The 16066-nt window shown below is 38.5% G+C and overlaps 1 protein-coding gene and 2 pseudogenes across 8 annotated transcripts in view; 1 reads left to right on the top strand and 2 right to left on the bottom strand.

Annotated features, from left to right (window-relative positions):
- The window catches only part of FGD4 (FYVE, RhoGEF and PH domain containing 4), a 223005-nt gene that overhangs the window by 119559 nt on the left and 87380 nt on the right, over window positions 1–16066 (bottom strand). For 2 of the 8 annotated variants that reach the window (XM_073788860.1, XM_033866932.2), the window contains exon 2: window positions 3887–4186. The exons of the other annotated variants lie outside the window; for them this stretch is intronic. The gene's annotated coding sequence lies outside the window, so the exon portion shown is untranslated. The remainder of the gene's footprint in view (window positions 1–3886; window positions 4187–16066) is intronic. 8 annotated transcript variants of the gene reach the window in all.
- On the top strand, window positions 357–1328 carry LOC101336177 (14-3-3 protein zeta/delta pseudogene; annotated as a pseudogene).
- Window positions 4202–10464, bottom strand: LOC109550050 (small nuclear ribonucleoprotein E-like; annotated as a pseudogene).

Genomic DNA, 16066 nt, shown 5'->3' on the forward strand with positions numbered 1-16066 from the left:
AGCAATAAGAGATACCAGGTCCAAAACCCACACCCCCTCGAGGAAACTAACGTCATGGGACTCACTAGTAGGGATCACAGGTGCTTCAGGGACTGTCCCACTGCCCATTCCTCTTCACCAATTTCAGAAAGTGTAACCCTAAGCTTCTTGTCTTGTCAGTGGCTGACGGAACAAAGTTTTTCAACACATTTTGAACACCCCTGTGGCTTTATTCTTTATTACTCAGAAAAATCAGGCAAGAAACATATTAATAGGAGACTGCTGAGCCCCATCCGTCCTTCGTCACCCACTCCGGACACAGAACATCCAGTCATGGATAAAAATGAGCCGGTGAAGTCTGTAACTGAGCAAGGAGCTGAATTATCCAATGAGGAGCGGAATCTTCTCTCAGTTGCTTATAAAAATGTTGTAGGAGCCCGTAGGTCATCTTGGAGGGTCGTCTCAAGTATTGAGCAAAAGACAGAAGGTGCTGAGAAAAAACAGCAGATGGCTCGAGAATACAGAGAGAAAATTGAGACTGAGCTAAGAGATATCTGCAATGATGTGCTGTCTCTTTTGGAAAAGTTCTTGATCCCCAATGCTTCCCAAGCAGAGAGCAAAGTCTTCTATTTGAAAACGAAAGGAGACTACTACCGCTATTTGGCTGAGGTTGCTGCTGATGACAAGAAAGGGATTGTGGATCAATCACGGCAAGCATACCAAGAAGCTTTTGAAATCAGCAAAAAGGAAATGCAGCCAACACATCCTATCAGATTGGGTCTGGCCCTTAACTTCTCTGTGTTCTATTATGAGATTCTGAACTCCCCTGAGAAAGCCTGCTCTCTTGCACAAGCAGCATTTGATGAAGCCATTGCTGAACTTGATACATTAAGCGAAGAGTCATACAAAGACAGCACACTAATAATAATGCAGTTTCCGAGACACAACTTGACATTGTGGACATCGGAAACCCAAGGAGATGAAGCTGAAGAAGGAGAAGGAGGGGAAAATTAAAAGGCCTTCCAACTTTTGTCTGCCTCATTCTAAAATTTACACAGTAGACCATTTGTCACCCATGCTGTCCCACAAATAGTTTTTTGTTTATGATTTATGACAGGTTTATGTTACTTCTATTTGAATTTCTCTATTTCCCATGTGGTTTTTATGTTTAATATTAGGGGAGTAGAGCCAGTTAACATTTAGGGAGTTATCTGTTTTCATCTTGAGGTGGCCAATATGGGGATGTGGAATTTTTATACAAGTTATAAATGTTTGGCATAGTACTTTTGGTACATTGTGGCTTCACAAGGGCCAGTGTTAAAACTGCTTCCATGTCTAAGCAAAGAAAACTACCTCGTATTGCTTTGTCCTGGTGGGGAATAAAAGGGATAATTGGTTCCAGTCACAGGTGTAGCTGTGGATACTTTTAGGTTTGGAGCACTTACAAGGCTATAGTAGAAATAGATATCCCATGGATATTACATGTTAAACCATGTGTTATCTGTGGAATACTCAGTCTCAATGTGCACACCATTGACTACAGCTACAGAAGTGCTCCTTTAGTTGTGACCCAATTTACTCTGGATAAGGGCAGAAACGGTTCACATTCCATTATTTGTAAAGTTACCTGCTGTTTGCTTTCATTATTTTTGCTACACTCATTTTATTTGTATTTAAATGTTTTAGGCAACCTAAGAACAAATGTACAAGTAAAGATGCAGTAAAAATGAATTGCGTGATATTCATTACTTCACGTATATCAAGCGCAGCAGTAAAACAAAAAACCCATGTATTTAACATTTTTTAGGGTTTTTTTTGCTTTTGTGGGGTTTTTTTGTTTTGTTTTTGTTTTGTGTTTTTGTGTGTGTGTGTGTGTGTTTTGATACTTGCCTAACATGCATGTGCTGTAAAAATAGTTAACAGGGAAATAACTTGAGATGATGGCTAGCTTTGTTTAATGTCTTATGAGATTTTCATGAACAATCCAAGCATAATTGTTAAGAACACGTGTATTAAGTTCATGTAAGTGGAATAAAAGTTTTATGAATGGACTTTTCAAAAAAAAAGAAACATATTAATAAACATATTTATAAGTGAAAACAAATGATTAAATGCCTGCCAATACCTATAAAATACTGGGATACATTCTGACATAAATACCCACTTAAAAAAAACACAATCTTATAACTTTAACTTAGTAACAATCAAAATAGTAAAGAAATTCACAAACACTTAGAGAACTTTAGAAGTGTACTGATTTGCCCAGTTCACCTTAACTGCTTGAGTAACCACATCCCAGGCACACAGATGCTCACACACTTCATACCCATTCACTCATAGGCTTTTCAGGTTTCTAAGACACAAGGTAATTAAGGCAACATAAACAGCCTAATGTTCTTAAATTATCTCATTTCCTCCCCAAACTTATATTGCTTATGAACAATTGTTTTATGGGTGAAAATTTCATCTAAATAATACAATATTCACTTAAAATTTTTTACAGATGCTGCCAAGGAAATTTTCAGGCAGATACATATCTATTATTACTGAAAAAGATGCTTTTTTAGAGCCAGTATGCACCTAATCTAATTTTGCATATTAAAAAACTTTAGAATAATAAGAATAATATAATGTATTAATTAGACCAGTAAGCACAAAAGAAAGTAAGAATTTTAGCTACAATAAGTCAACTACAATAAATACCAAGAACCCACAATTAGCAGTCAGGCCTGAAAACCTGTTCTTGAAGTTAAGAACATGAGTCCTTGACCAATTCAAGGTTATCTAATTTTATATTATAATAAAAAAAAATCAAACAAGTAGGGCCTGTTGGCAATGACCCTTTCTAGCTCTCTGGGCAGCCACTGACCCACTGGCATGAATGTCCAAGACAACAGCAGAACAGCAGAATTAGAGGAACTAAAGCTGCATTAGCAAATCCTCTCCTTGCAACCCCTTCCTATACCAAATAAAAATGGCAGACCCAGCTAGACTCACAGATCCCTGGCGCTACGGTTTAAATGATAGGAAAACTTACACAAAAGAAGTATCCAGAGTACAGACAGCACTCTTTTTGTTTTTCACTTTCATGTTTTAGGGCTCAGTTTTGGGGAAGGGGATACAATGCTGCTTTACAAAGGACATAGAAGTCCCTTGTTTGAGCTACCAACCTCTTAGCCACACAGAAAAATGTCAGTCATCCATTTGTTAGCACCAAAATCTCCTTCTACTGCTTACAATATGCACCACACATTTTAAGGGGCTGTTCTAACAGAAAAACAAAGGCAGCCCTTGAAATAGAAGCAGATCTTCCTAGCTTTGCCCCTTCCTTTATCACTTATGCCTACATGCCTGCCGTTAAAGCACTGTCACATTGTTTCCACATGCTCAGGCCCTTGAAACTTGTGCAAAAGCATTGCAAAATAAAACTGCATAAACATCACATTACAAAACATGAGCTAGTAATAAATAGTAGGTCAGTCATGTGGGCCAGAATAATGATTAATAAAATCATAACTTACAAATGTCCCTGACCTGAGACATTTTTTTTACTTGAAGAAGACATTGAACACGTTGTGGTCATGGGTGTATTTCAAAAAGCATATTGGTACAATTCACTCTGAGAAACCATTTAAAATGATTGTCTTTTTGCCAATTTCAGTGGTCATAATACAATTTCACAGGCATGAAAAAATTTTAAAGATTAGAGAATAATTCTTTCATTTTTCCAACATCAACTTGTAATTGTATAGGTATAACTGAGCTGCTTAAAATCAATCAACAGAAGTGTGTAATGCTGGAGGCTCCTTCCAGAAAAGCTTATAGCTCCCTTTCCTTGGACCACATAGAGATAATGCCCCACACCAAATGTAGTACAAACTGGATACACAGTACTAGGATTACTTACCTTATAAAAGCTGAATTTATTCCTCTTGGTTAGAAGTCACAAATGGTTAAGAAGTAAAACTCCCTTCATTTGTTCTTCTAGTGAGCCAAATCTAGCCTCCCATTAACCCAGTCCATTGCAGATAATTTCACACAGCACACGCTCCCGGTTTCCAGCCCAGCAAGGATAATCACATTCCGGCGGGGAGTGAACAGATGGTGGATTCCATGGTAACCAGCCCTCCTAAGGCGATTGGTAGAAGTGTGTGACTACTGCTTATTGGGTAACAATCGCTGTCTTTGTGCTCCAGCCTTGCAAATCCTAAAGGAAAGAACGAACATATAGCCACTCACATGCGCAGGGGCTTGCCTAGCAGGTGTTTGGCTATTTAAACAAGGCAATACAGGCCAATTAAAAGCTGTCCTGTAAATCTACCCTTGAAGGTACAAAGTCCTAACATGTCAGATAGCGTCCACTGCTCATTCAGGGAGAAAGGTCACACGAGGCTTAACTTGACAAAACAGAAAATAAAACTTGAAAGTTAACTTGAAAATTCAAGATAACGCATTCCAGAAATCTAAGCTGCATCAGTAAGTTCTTTTCCGATTTACAATCCACATCAGAAGTGAAACTGGTTTTACATTTAGATCTTCTTAAATAAAATTTTGAAATTTGCAAAACTTAGTTTGAAAATAAAAGTTTTCCAAATCAATCATAAATGTACACGTAATATTTTTTTTAAACTTACATAAATTCATTTTTACTGTTTTTGTTGATATGGAAGGAGAGGGAGAGGCTACTAAACTTCAAATTTTCATAAGGGGCTTATGCAATTATAGGATTGAAATCTCTTGGTTACGTACTCTCTACTGGGTTTAATTTGTTTCTGCATCCATGAAAGTCAATTCAGCAGGAAAAGAGCTTTCCCCCAATCCGTGGTGCTCAAGGAATCAGAGAATACGTCCTTGGAAGAGCAAAATGGCTGAAAACCAAATATATACCACACCTAAACCAACTACTGGAAATAATGCATAAATCTAAAACAGATAAACTCTAAGCACTCAAAATAAATCCATCAGAAATAAATTTTTTAAAGGCAAGGAAAAGAAATAATTAGGATATAAGCTTAAAGCAAAAACTAAATAAAACAAAAATTGTGAGCTGTGACTAGACCTTTACGTCTTAATTACCTCATTACTCTATGGTTACCCACTATCCTAAATTTAGGACTTCTTTTCTTGGCATGAACAGAAATGAGACACAAATGTTGAAAGGAAAAAGACAAAATTATTATTTGCAAATGATACAATTCTACTGTAGAAAAATAAATTCAAAGAAATCAAGGATATTATTTATAATACCCGAAATTTAGTGATGTGGCCAAACATATCAATATAATTCCTTTATAAGGCAAAAACTATCAGAATACTGGTGAAATTTACTAACAAGGGCACACAACACTTGGGGATAATATCAAGAACTGTGTATGAACTATTTGGGGAACAAAGAAATGAACTCTTATCAGAAGAAATAAAACTAAATGGAGAGAAATAATGCACTGCTAGATACAAAGATCCATTTTAAAGATGCCAGTTCTTCTCAAATTACCAGATAGTCAGTCTTCTAGTAAATTTATATATATATAACATATATATATGTATATATGTGTGTGTGTGTGTATATATATATATAGTTTTCCAGTAAAATTTCCAACATACTTTAGGAAATAAATTAAACAAAGTGACTCTAAAGTTTATGTGGATTAAAAAAATGAAAATACCAATGAAAATTCTATGAGAGGAGTAATAATGGGTAAAATAACTGTACCAAGTTTTCTAAACATGTTAAAAATACTATAAACATACAGCTATCTCCCAAATTTATAACTCCAGGACAAATCTCTTTCCCCGTGAATTGCAGATTCCTACATCTAACTACTTACTGAACATCTCTGCCTGATTAATGTTTAATAAATATCTCCAACATAACATCCCAAAACTCAACTCCCAATTTCTCACCCAAACCTGCTCCTCCTGAATCCCTCCTTGTTTTTGGAAACAGCAACTCCAACATTCCAATCACTCGAGCTGAAAGCCTGAGAGCCCATCTTTGACTTCTCTCTTTCACTGACATCTTCACATACAACCTGACAGCTCATGACATGGGCTATTTCTTCCAATACGGCCACTTCTAATATGGCCCCTCCACCACTTCCACCTGGTCTAGGCCATACCACCTCTCACCTGGATTCCTTAATAATTTCCTAATTAAACTCTCTGCTTCCACTTTGCCCTGTACAGGCTATAAAACCTAAGCAGATAATGAGAATTCTCTTCTCAAAACTGACTTTCCCCTTGCACTGAGGATGAAAGTTCCATTCTGTATGAGGGCTTAAAAAGCCCTTAATAGGGCTTCCCTGGTGGCACAGTGGTTGAGAGTCCGCCTGCTGATGCAGGGGACACGGGTTCTTGCCCCAGTCCGGGAAGATCCCACATGCTGCGGAGCGGCTGGGCCCATGAGCCATGGCCACTAAGCCTGCGCGTCCGGAGCCTGTGCTCCGCAACGGGAGAGGCCACAGCAGTGAGAGGCCTGTGTACCGCAAAAAAAAAAAAAAAAAAAGCCCTTAATAACCTGCACCTCACCCCCATTAACTCACTTGATTCGTCTCCCACAACCCTCTCCTCCCTTCTGTGAGCTCTCCAGGCAGAGTCTGACATTGTCTCTTCTCAGCACCTTTTCAGTAACTTGGACAGTGACAGTGTTTACTACAGGCCAGAGTTCTCTGCACACATCTCCATTTACAAACTGATAGCCCCTCAAAGCCAGGGACTGTGCCAATCTGATCTTTGTGCTCCTGGTGTCAAGCAAAGGTCCTTATACACAGTGAGTACTTACTGAATCTGCTGAATGAATAACAGCTTGCTGAAGAATTTTTTATTCTAGGGAAAATTTAGAGGCAACTTAAGAATCTAATAATAGATGAATGGTTATGCAAATAAGAATGTATTCAACTTGATAGAATATCATGCAGTTATTAAAAATACGGTCATGGACTTCCCCGGTGGTCCAGTGGTTAAGACTCTGCCTTCCAGTGCAGGGGGAGTGGGTTTGATCCCTGGTTGAGGAATTAAGGTCCTACCTGCTGCAGGGTGCAGCCAAAAATTTTTTTTAATAAAATTAAAATATGGTCACAAAGACTTATATGGCATAAGGGAAATGTGAATGGTATAATATTAACAATGGGGACTTCCCTGGTGGTGCAGTGGTTAAGAATCCACCTGCCAGTGCAGGGGACATGGGTTCGAGCCCTGGTCGGGGAAGATCCCACATGCCGCGGAGCAACTAAGCCCGTGCGCCACAACTACTAAGCCTGTGCTCTAGAGCCCACGAGCCACAACTACTGAAGCCTGCGCGCCTAGAGCCCGTGCTCCGCAACAAGAGAAGCCACCCCAATGAAAAGTCTGCACACTGCAATGAAGAGTAGCCCCTGCTCACCGCAACTAGAGAAAGCCTGCACGCAGCCAACGAAGACCCAACACAGCCAAAAATAAATAAATTTATAAAAAAAAAATAAATGTTCTATTTACTGAGTCCCTAGTATGTGCTAGGAACTATAATAAGCACTTTACAAATATTTTATTTAAACCTCACAGACATTATAAAGTAGGTATTACTATCCTCATTTTTCAGTTATGGAAACAGACTCAGAAACTAAGTTCTTTGCCCTACATCTCACTGCTGAGACTAGAACCTCATGTAAGACCAAAGCTTGGGTCTGATCATTAAGCCACACTACCTCCTGGAAGTGTAGGGGAAAAAAATACATAACTGAGTACTAACTATGAACAACTACATAAAAAAGAAAAGATTCTTAGGAAAAAAAGTCTAAGCCTCTGTATCTCAAAATTATAAGAGCAGCTGTGAGGAAGAAATATTGGTGATGTTTTCCTTTTTCTGTTTTCCAAAATTTTTAATGTCATAAATGATAATTTTCTAAAAATAATATTTATTCTTCCTACACATATTTGTCAATGTTCACCCCACTATGTTCTTGGGTGGATCTACTAACTATCAAGACAATAAAAAAAAAACTAAAAAGGGGCTTCCCTGGTGGCGCAGTGGTTGAGAGTCTGCCTGCCGATGCAGGGGATACAGGTTCGTGCCCCGGTCCGGGAAGATCCCACATGCCGCGGAGCGGCTAGGCCCGTGAGCCATGGCCGCTGAGCCTGCGCTCCGCAACGGGAGAGGCCACAACAGTGAGAGGCCCGCATACCGCGAAAAAATTAAAAAAAAACTAAAAAGAATCTGGCTTATAGTTTCTAGGAAATTGATTCTGTCAGAATTACTCAGAAAGAAAAAAAAGGCAGATCTAAGAAAGGCAAATTAGTAGTGTCCTCTTTAGCTCCAGGTTCACCTCTGGCTGTTCTAACATTGTCTCCACAACAGCATCTCAAGCCACTCTGCTCAGAATCTAATAATAGGGTCCCCAAACTTAAGCTGTAGGGCACGTGTCAAATAGTCAATAATCCCCATAAAGGTTCTTGAGATAAAAAGGTGTTGGAAGCAGAGACGCCTGATAATTTATCTTCTTCAAATACTGGGTAGTCTGCAGTGTTGCCTAGAACTTGTTATAAGTAGCCACTGTGCCAGCTGAGCAGTGATCAAATAACCTTGGGAGTATTGTTCTATCTCCCTTCACTATTGAATCTATACCTAGGCACATATTTTTGGAATGTTTTTAAGCCCTTAGCTTTTACAAAGCTCAATAATAGAAAGACTCCCTAATTAGAAATTCAGAAACCTGGACTCTAGTCCCTGCTTAACCGCTGGTATGATATGGCAAGCCATTGCCCTCTCTGGTCCTGTGCACTGCAGTCACAGAATGAGAGCACTAGGTTAGATCATCTTCAAAGATCTCTTCTATTCTAAACTAATGAGAATGAATGTTGGAGGAAGGAGGATCCCTCCTCATTCTTACTGGTTTCAGCAGAAAAGGAGAAAGGGGCTAGAGCAACAAGGACAAGAATAAATATTTATTTGTTTTCCAAAATGAAATGGCATACTAAAAATTTCTGGGTACAACCCTTAGGTGTAGTATGACTGAAAGGTCTGAGCAGGAGGTATTACTGAAGTACCAGGTGAGATGGCAATTGTACCCACAACAAAGATGCCCTGTGCAGGTGCACTTCGAGTAACATTACCACCAGCTCAGTTCTCACCACATTCTCTTTTTCTTGCTGAAACTCCTTCTTGACAAATAGTTCATATTATGAAGTGACTGGATATTGTTAGGGTTTTGTCTGTGAATATGAAACAGACTCAAGTTACCTATCCTAATTGGAGATAAATTTATCATGTAAGCCTAAGAAGCACCAGGTTAAACAACAGAGTTAACCAGTCACAGACACTGAAACACAAAATGCAACGTCTGAAAAAGGTGACATTTTCTTAGATATTTTCAGTGTGTACCAAGAATTTTGTATTTTTGCTTAACATTCTATGTAAGAGTTTTTTTATTTGACTGTTTTGCAATTAGTTCTATGAAGATGATTTAGAGCAAAAATATATTTGCAAGGTACGAAGTACCTGACAAGCAAAAGAAAACATTGAAATAAATGGAACTTCTCTGCCCAGTTTGCAAAGTGTTAACAACGATGCAGTAACAAATTCCCTGGCGGTCCAGTGGTTAGGACTTGGCTCTTTCACTGCTGTGGCCTAGATTCAATCCCAGGTGGGGAACTAATATCCCTCAAGCCACATGGTGCGGCCAAAAACAAAAAACAAAACAAAAACAAAAAACAATGATGGAGTAAAAAGTCTACCCTGATTTGGTGGAAGCATTTTTTTTTAAAGGAAACAATGTAAATATTTTAATAAAAACAATCCCACAGCATTTATTGTCATCTGGTAACAACACAAAGGTGAGCAAAACAATATGAATAAATGCTTCAGAACTACACTTCTAACAAAGGACACCTAAAAAAACTGTATTGCCTTCTCAACAATTTCTCACTTCATTGATCATTTCTAGTTGGAGACACTCTGGAGCAGAGTAATGTAATCTCCTTTTAGCATGATCCGACCCAGTTGTTTTCTTGACTTTGTTTTAGAATGAATCTCTTCTGCATCATCTAATACGAGGTTCATATACTCATCAAAACCAATGATACAGCCCTCTATCCGCATATTCACTTGCTCATAAAGCCACACCTGAATCCGAGATTTTGCAAGAATCTGAAGATGAGATTGACTGGCTGCACCATCACCTTCTGCACCTTCTGGCCCTGGCCCCAGTATGCCATGGTGGAAGCTCACAAAGACCACACTATCCCGCACACTACCTCAAAAAGCAACTTCCGGAGTCAGAAGCATTTCTTTTTAATTGCCCATCATTCCTCTGATATGGTTAGCATATGAGAGAAGTACTTTCCTTTCCCAGCTACCACACTGCAAAGAAAACAAGTGTTGAAGATAAGTCTATGTCAGAGGGTCTCCAGCCCTTTTTCGTCAAAGTCCAACCACTGGGACTTGAACCAATGCCCCAGGGATATTTTTTTATTAAAATCAGAAGGATAATATATCTTAGTCAAATGAGAATAATGGGATCCAATTCTTCACATCATGAGATCATTGCTATCTTCATTAGGGTAATATTCCCTCTCTTTCCATGTATTTAACGTTGACTCTAGAACAGAGGCTGGAGGAAAGTATACAAATATCTGGGTCCTAGTCTGTTGCCTTCCCCATTCTTCATTCTTAATCCACATTCTTTTAAGAAGTGATGCATCTAAATCGGAATCTAGATGTTTTAATTCTTTTTTCTTTGTCTAAGAAACTTTCTGAAATATATGAAAGTGAAGACTCTCTTTGGGGAGTACATATATATAACATAATAAATATTTATGTTAATACATTAATTATATTAGTAACTATATTTTTACAAATATTTGTGACAAGTGGAAAAAGGATTAAGAACAAAGAATGTTCTATAAACAAGACTTATTGGGGATCTACAATTTGCAAAGTTCCAACCTAAACTTTACAGACAAAAAAAGGAGACACTGGTTCCTTTCTCTTGATGAGTTTTTAATATGTTCACACAACAAAGACTTTCATCTCTTTGAGAGGTGAGGGGTGGAAACGTGTTAACAACTGTTATAGATGTCTAGCACTAGGTAAGTGAAAAAGATATACCACACAAACATCACTCTGTAAAAATTATCAAAATATCAACATTATGAACCTTCTTTTTTATACTTTAGGTGCTGAGATCACGCCACAATGAAAATTATGTCAATCCCAGTTTTGTGCTCATAAAATCCAATGCTGAACAGTTAATCCCCACAACTCAAAAATTATCCTGAAGGACCAAAGCATAGAAACATCTATTGCTCTAGATCAAAGCTATGCAAAAACTGTTTAGCATAAGTTCTACAGGGTCCCCTTTGGGAACGAAAGCAAATTCAGCAAAAACTGAATGGTTCAGCAAAAACTGAACTCTTACTGTTGAAACCTAAGGATTTATAGGCATGCCTCTGAGATAGTGCAGGTTTGGCTCCAGACCACCATAATAAAGCAAATATTGCAATAAAGCAAGTCACATGAATTTTTTGGTTTCCCAATGTATATAAAAGTTATGGTTACACTATAGTGTAGTCTGTTAAGTGTGCAATAGCATTATGTCTTAAAGAAACAATGTACATACCTTAATTAAGAAATACTTTATTGCTAAAAACTGTTAACCATCATCTGGCAACGCAGGGCTGCCACAAACGTTCAGTTTGTAAAAAATGCAATATCTGCAAAACTCAATAAAGTGAAGCACAAGGAAATAAGGTATGCCTATATTTATGGTCTCTCATCTGAGCTCATAAAATCAATTCTTTCTAACCTAACTTTACCTTTTTATCCCAAATCCAACCCCAGAAAGAGGAAAGTAGTCTAGTTTTGTGGGCAAGGGTCCTTTGAGACTAGGACTAAGGTGTATCCAACTGTGAACATTTGAGGCTGTGTGTGTGGCAGAGATATGTATGCAGGATGAGTGGTGTGTGTGTATATATGAGGGTGCACAGGTGGGTGAGAAGGGTGTGTGTGCAGGGGGATTTGGGAAAGCTTCTTAGTTTGCCTTATGAATTATATCTAAACACCCTGGATTTACTTTTGGGGTAACCAGAGGATAACCACTTGAATACGGGGCAAATCATGGTCAGTTAATGCTGCAAATACAGATTCCCAAACTCTGGGCAAGATAGGGTATACTTAAAAATTTCTTGCCCCACAACTTATCAGTGGGGAATGACTTCTCAGCTACAACTTCTGAGCTTTGAGGCTTTCATCTAAGAAACAAGTAGATTAATATTTGGTACCTCCCTCTCAAGAAGATCAGTTAGACCACATAGGTGAACCCCCTATGAATACCTAGAAAACTACATAGTTGTAAGAAGTTTTAAACATGTTTAAAGGGGCAGGGGGGAAGGGAGACACAACTGTCTACTCTGAGACAAGAAGAGCAAAGGATGACTTCCTGTTACAGGAAAAAAAAAACCTTAAGTCTCTGTCAAACCCCCCCTTCCCCCAAAACCCAAAATATCAATAAAACAAAAAAGTCCTTTCTTGGCTCCATTTATATTCTTGTCAAGCTATCTAATCGCATCGCTTTTCTTGTTGACAGTTCTCAAAAAGTGGGAACTCCAAGGTCACTGCCTCCACTTTCTCACCAGTTAGTTGCTCCTTAGCCTACCAGTCTAACATGCACCTGATCCTACTCCCACCAAGGCCAGTGGGACATTGCAATCAGCAAACCCACAGGTCACCATTCAGGTTTTCGTTTTTGTTTTTGTTTTTAATTTATGTATTTATTTTTGGCTGCGTTGGGTCTTTGTTGCTGCGCGTGGGCTTTCTCTAGTTGTGGCGAGCGGGGACTACTCTTCGTTGCGGTGCGCGGGCTTCTCTAGTTGTGGCGAGCGGGGACTACTCTTCGTTGAGGTGCGCGGGCTTCTCACTGGTGGCTTCTTTTGTTGCAGAGCACGGGCTCTAGGCGCGTGGGCTTCAGTAGTTGTGGCACGTGGACTCTAGACCACAGGCTCAGTAGTTGTGCCGCACGGGCTTAGTTGCTTCGTGGCATGTGGGATCTTCCCGGACCAGGGCTTGAACCCGTGTACCCTGCATTGGCAGGCGGATTCTTAACCACTGTGCCACCAGGGAAGTCCCACCATTCAGTTCTTGAACCCCTACACTTCTCTGGGAGCACCTGACAGTGCTGACCTCGTTCTCCTTCTTGACATTCTTTCCTCCTGGGCCGCCTCACAACCAACTCTCCTGGTTCCCTAGGACTCTCTCCAGTAACTCCTTTCTTCTTTGCTTTAATCAGCAACTCTTTCTCCACCTTCTCCCTCCTCCATACATCCAGTCAATCACGTCTGTCCAATAAATGTTCACTGAATAAACATTCATAAAACATCACCAGTAAATGTGTTTCGATATTATACAGCAATTAGTTGGCCAAATATGAAGTTATTAGTTCAAACATGGAACCCCACTGACGGAATAAAAGCCTTTCATCTTTATAAACAAGAAAAAAAGCCAAATAATATCTTACTGAGTGTATGGTTGGAGGTGGGTAAAAGTAAAGACCTTCCCTTCCCTCATAAACTGAACAGTTGTGTAGGAATTTAAATACTTACTTCCCTGCCAAGTTCTTACTGCCAAACCTCATTCCTGCCTCAAGTCCCTTGCACTTGCAGTTCCCTCTGCCTAGAACGTTTCATCTAGATTTTCCTCTTGCTTCTGTAACACAATTCATGCAAATCTGCACTTCGATGCCACTTTCTCAGGTAGGTCTTTCCTTCCTCACAACCCCATCTGTCCGTTTCTATCGATCCTAGTACCTTGTTCTTTGTTATTTAATAGCACTTATCACTGCTCAACTTTATATTAAATGTTTCTTTTTCACTCTTTTTACTTTCGGCTCCCACCCTATTTTTTAATGGACAAAAGCTTTGATTGGGAACCTCACAAAAGGTCTCCAATAAGCATATAAAAATCATTAATCAGAGATGTGCAAATTAAAATCACAAAATGATACCACTAGATACCTGCCACATGGCTAAAATTTTTTTAGACAAGCAAAGTATTGGCTAGGAAGGGGAACTAGAATATTCACACCTTAAAACCACTATGGAAAACCTTTAGGCAACGTCTCCTAAAGCTGAACATACGCATAACACAATAATTCCACTAAAAGATGTAATGTTCATAGAACCTTTCATTACATAATAATTGATGGTCATCAACAGCAAAATGGAAATAAAATACTATTCATACACACAAAAAATGGCTGTACAGTGTGTAATGGATAGGCTACAATCTTTGGGAACAGATGATCTTGGACTTGAATTCCAGTTCTGCTATTTACCATGTAATACTGAATATGTAGATATGGGTATATAACCTCATTGAGTCTGCTTTCTCCACCTGAAAAATATGGTCATATCAGCTATCTTACAAGATTATTCTAAGGATTCGAAATAATGTGCATATAACACCAAGTACTGTGTCTAATAGGTACTCAGTAAACAATAAGACTAGGATTTAGGAGATATAACTTATATCACTCAGTATCAATTACCAATACTTTTTATACATAAACTTTCTTCCTGTAAAATAAAGATGATGTTTCACCTGACCTGCCAAACATATCTGCAGCATTTCTGAGTTACCAACACAGTCATCATTGAAACTATAGAAGAACCAGGTCATAGCATTTTATTATTCAGCTACTTTACGGACCCCATGTGCAACTGCAGCTGTTGGTCCTAATGCCAGAGGAGCAAATGAGTTGGAAAGATGAAAACAAATGTGCAGGAGAAATGCCAAGAAGTGTGTAAACGGTGGACAGGAGTCCAATTGGTTCAGTGACAAAGCTGATCCTGAGAACACTGTGTGCACCGTATGCACGCTCTGAAGAAGCATACACAGGTTGGCATGCCTAAAAAACAATGGGGGCCAAAAAAACCCCCCTTGAACTACTGTGGTTTTCAGCCTAATTCTGAGTCCCCTTTTGTCTTATAAATAACTCTATTTATACTTGTTATTAGAGAATAAAACCTACAGGTCCTATAATAAATCCTACTTTGACTTTTTTTTAAATATAAAATATATATGTATACATATAATCTGGTGTTTAATAGCAACCAGATCCTAAATTTTAAAGTTACAATAAAAATTAGGAGAAATGACTATTTCTAAGTATAATACATGTTCAATAAAATTTTACTCATCATAATAAAGAAAAGTCGGATAGTAACTTATATTACCATCTAAACTAGTGAGGAGGACGCAGAGCAGGGCAAAGAAAAAATAAATCCCCTAAAATCCTGAAATCAAATTTTCCAATCCAAAATAATTACTTGAAGAATAAGACTCCAAACTTCCATATTTTGACTGTATATTCACATTACTCTAGCTATTTGTATTCTATTAAAATTTATCATCATGCCTATAAAGTTTTAAATGCAAGACACATTTAAGAATTTATAAGTAACTCAAAGTACTCTAAACTCAGTTCCATTCATTCCACAAGGTAGGTCAGTACTCCACGTTGGTGCAAGTCTGTGACATAGGGGCCTCTATACAATGGGAACGAAGAACAACAAGCTTTTTCTTTCTTTTGTGGCTGAATTATTGGGAGAATCTCAGGCCATTTCTAACCTAGTGAAACAAAGAAAAACTAAAGGCTTTGGCTAAAGTCTTGTGAATCTGTGTTTTTCCCAGCACCAGTATTTTCATAGCCCATGCTTTTATGCATAGATCTAGTTTTCCATTCACATGAGGCTTGTGGCATAGAAGAACCTGCCTTAGTTAGGGAAGTTCTCTTTCAATGTTCTTCAGTGATCACCTATCTGCAAATGTTCTATAGAAACCACTCCAGTTTTTCTCTATGAAGAAAGCAATGTCATCTACATTTGAAAAATAGCTAGCACATAGGCTCCCTGCCACACAGAAGTAAAAGTTTTTAAAATGTGTGATTCGTAAGTTTAAACCAACATGGAACCTAACACGTTCGTTTAAAATCCTAATTCAATGTCCTTAAAATTCTAAGGTATAGCTATTATTAATATCTTAAATCAAGAATACAAACACAATGGGATTTTTCCTCCCCAAGGCACCTTGCAAAGACAGTCTTCAAAAAATGGTGGTGTT

This window comes from Tursiops truncatus, chromosome 11 (assembly GCF_011762595.2).
Source record: "Tursiops truncatus isolate mTurTru1 chromosome 11, mTurTru1.mat.Y, whole genome shotgun sequence".
NCBI lineage: Eukaryota > Metazoa > Chordata > Mammalia > Artiodactyla > Delphinidae > Tursiops > Tursiops truncatus.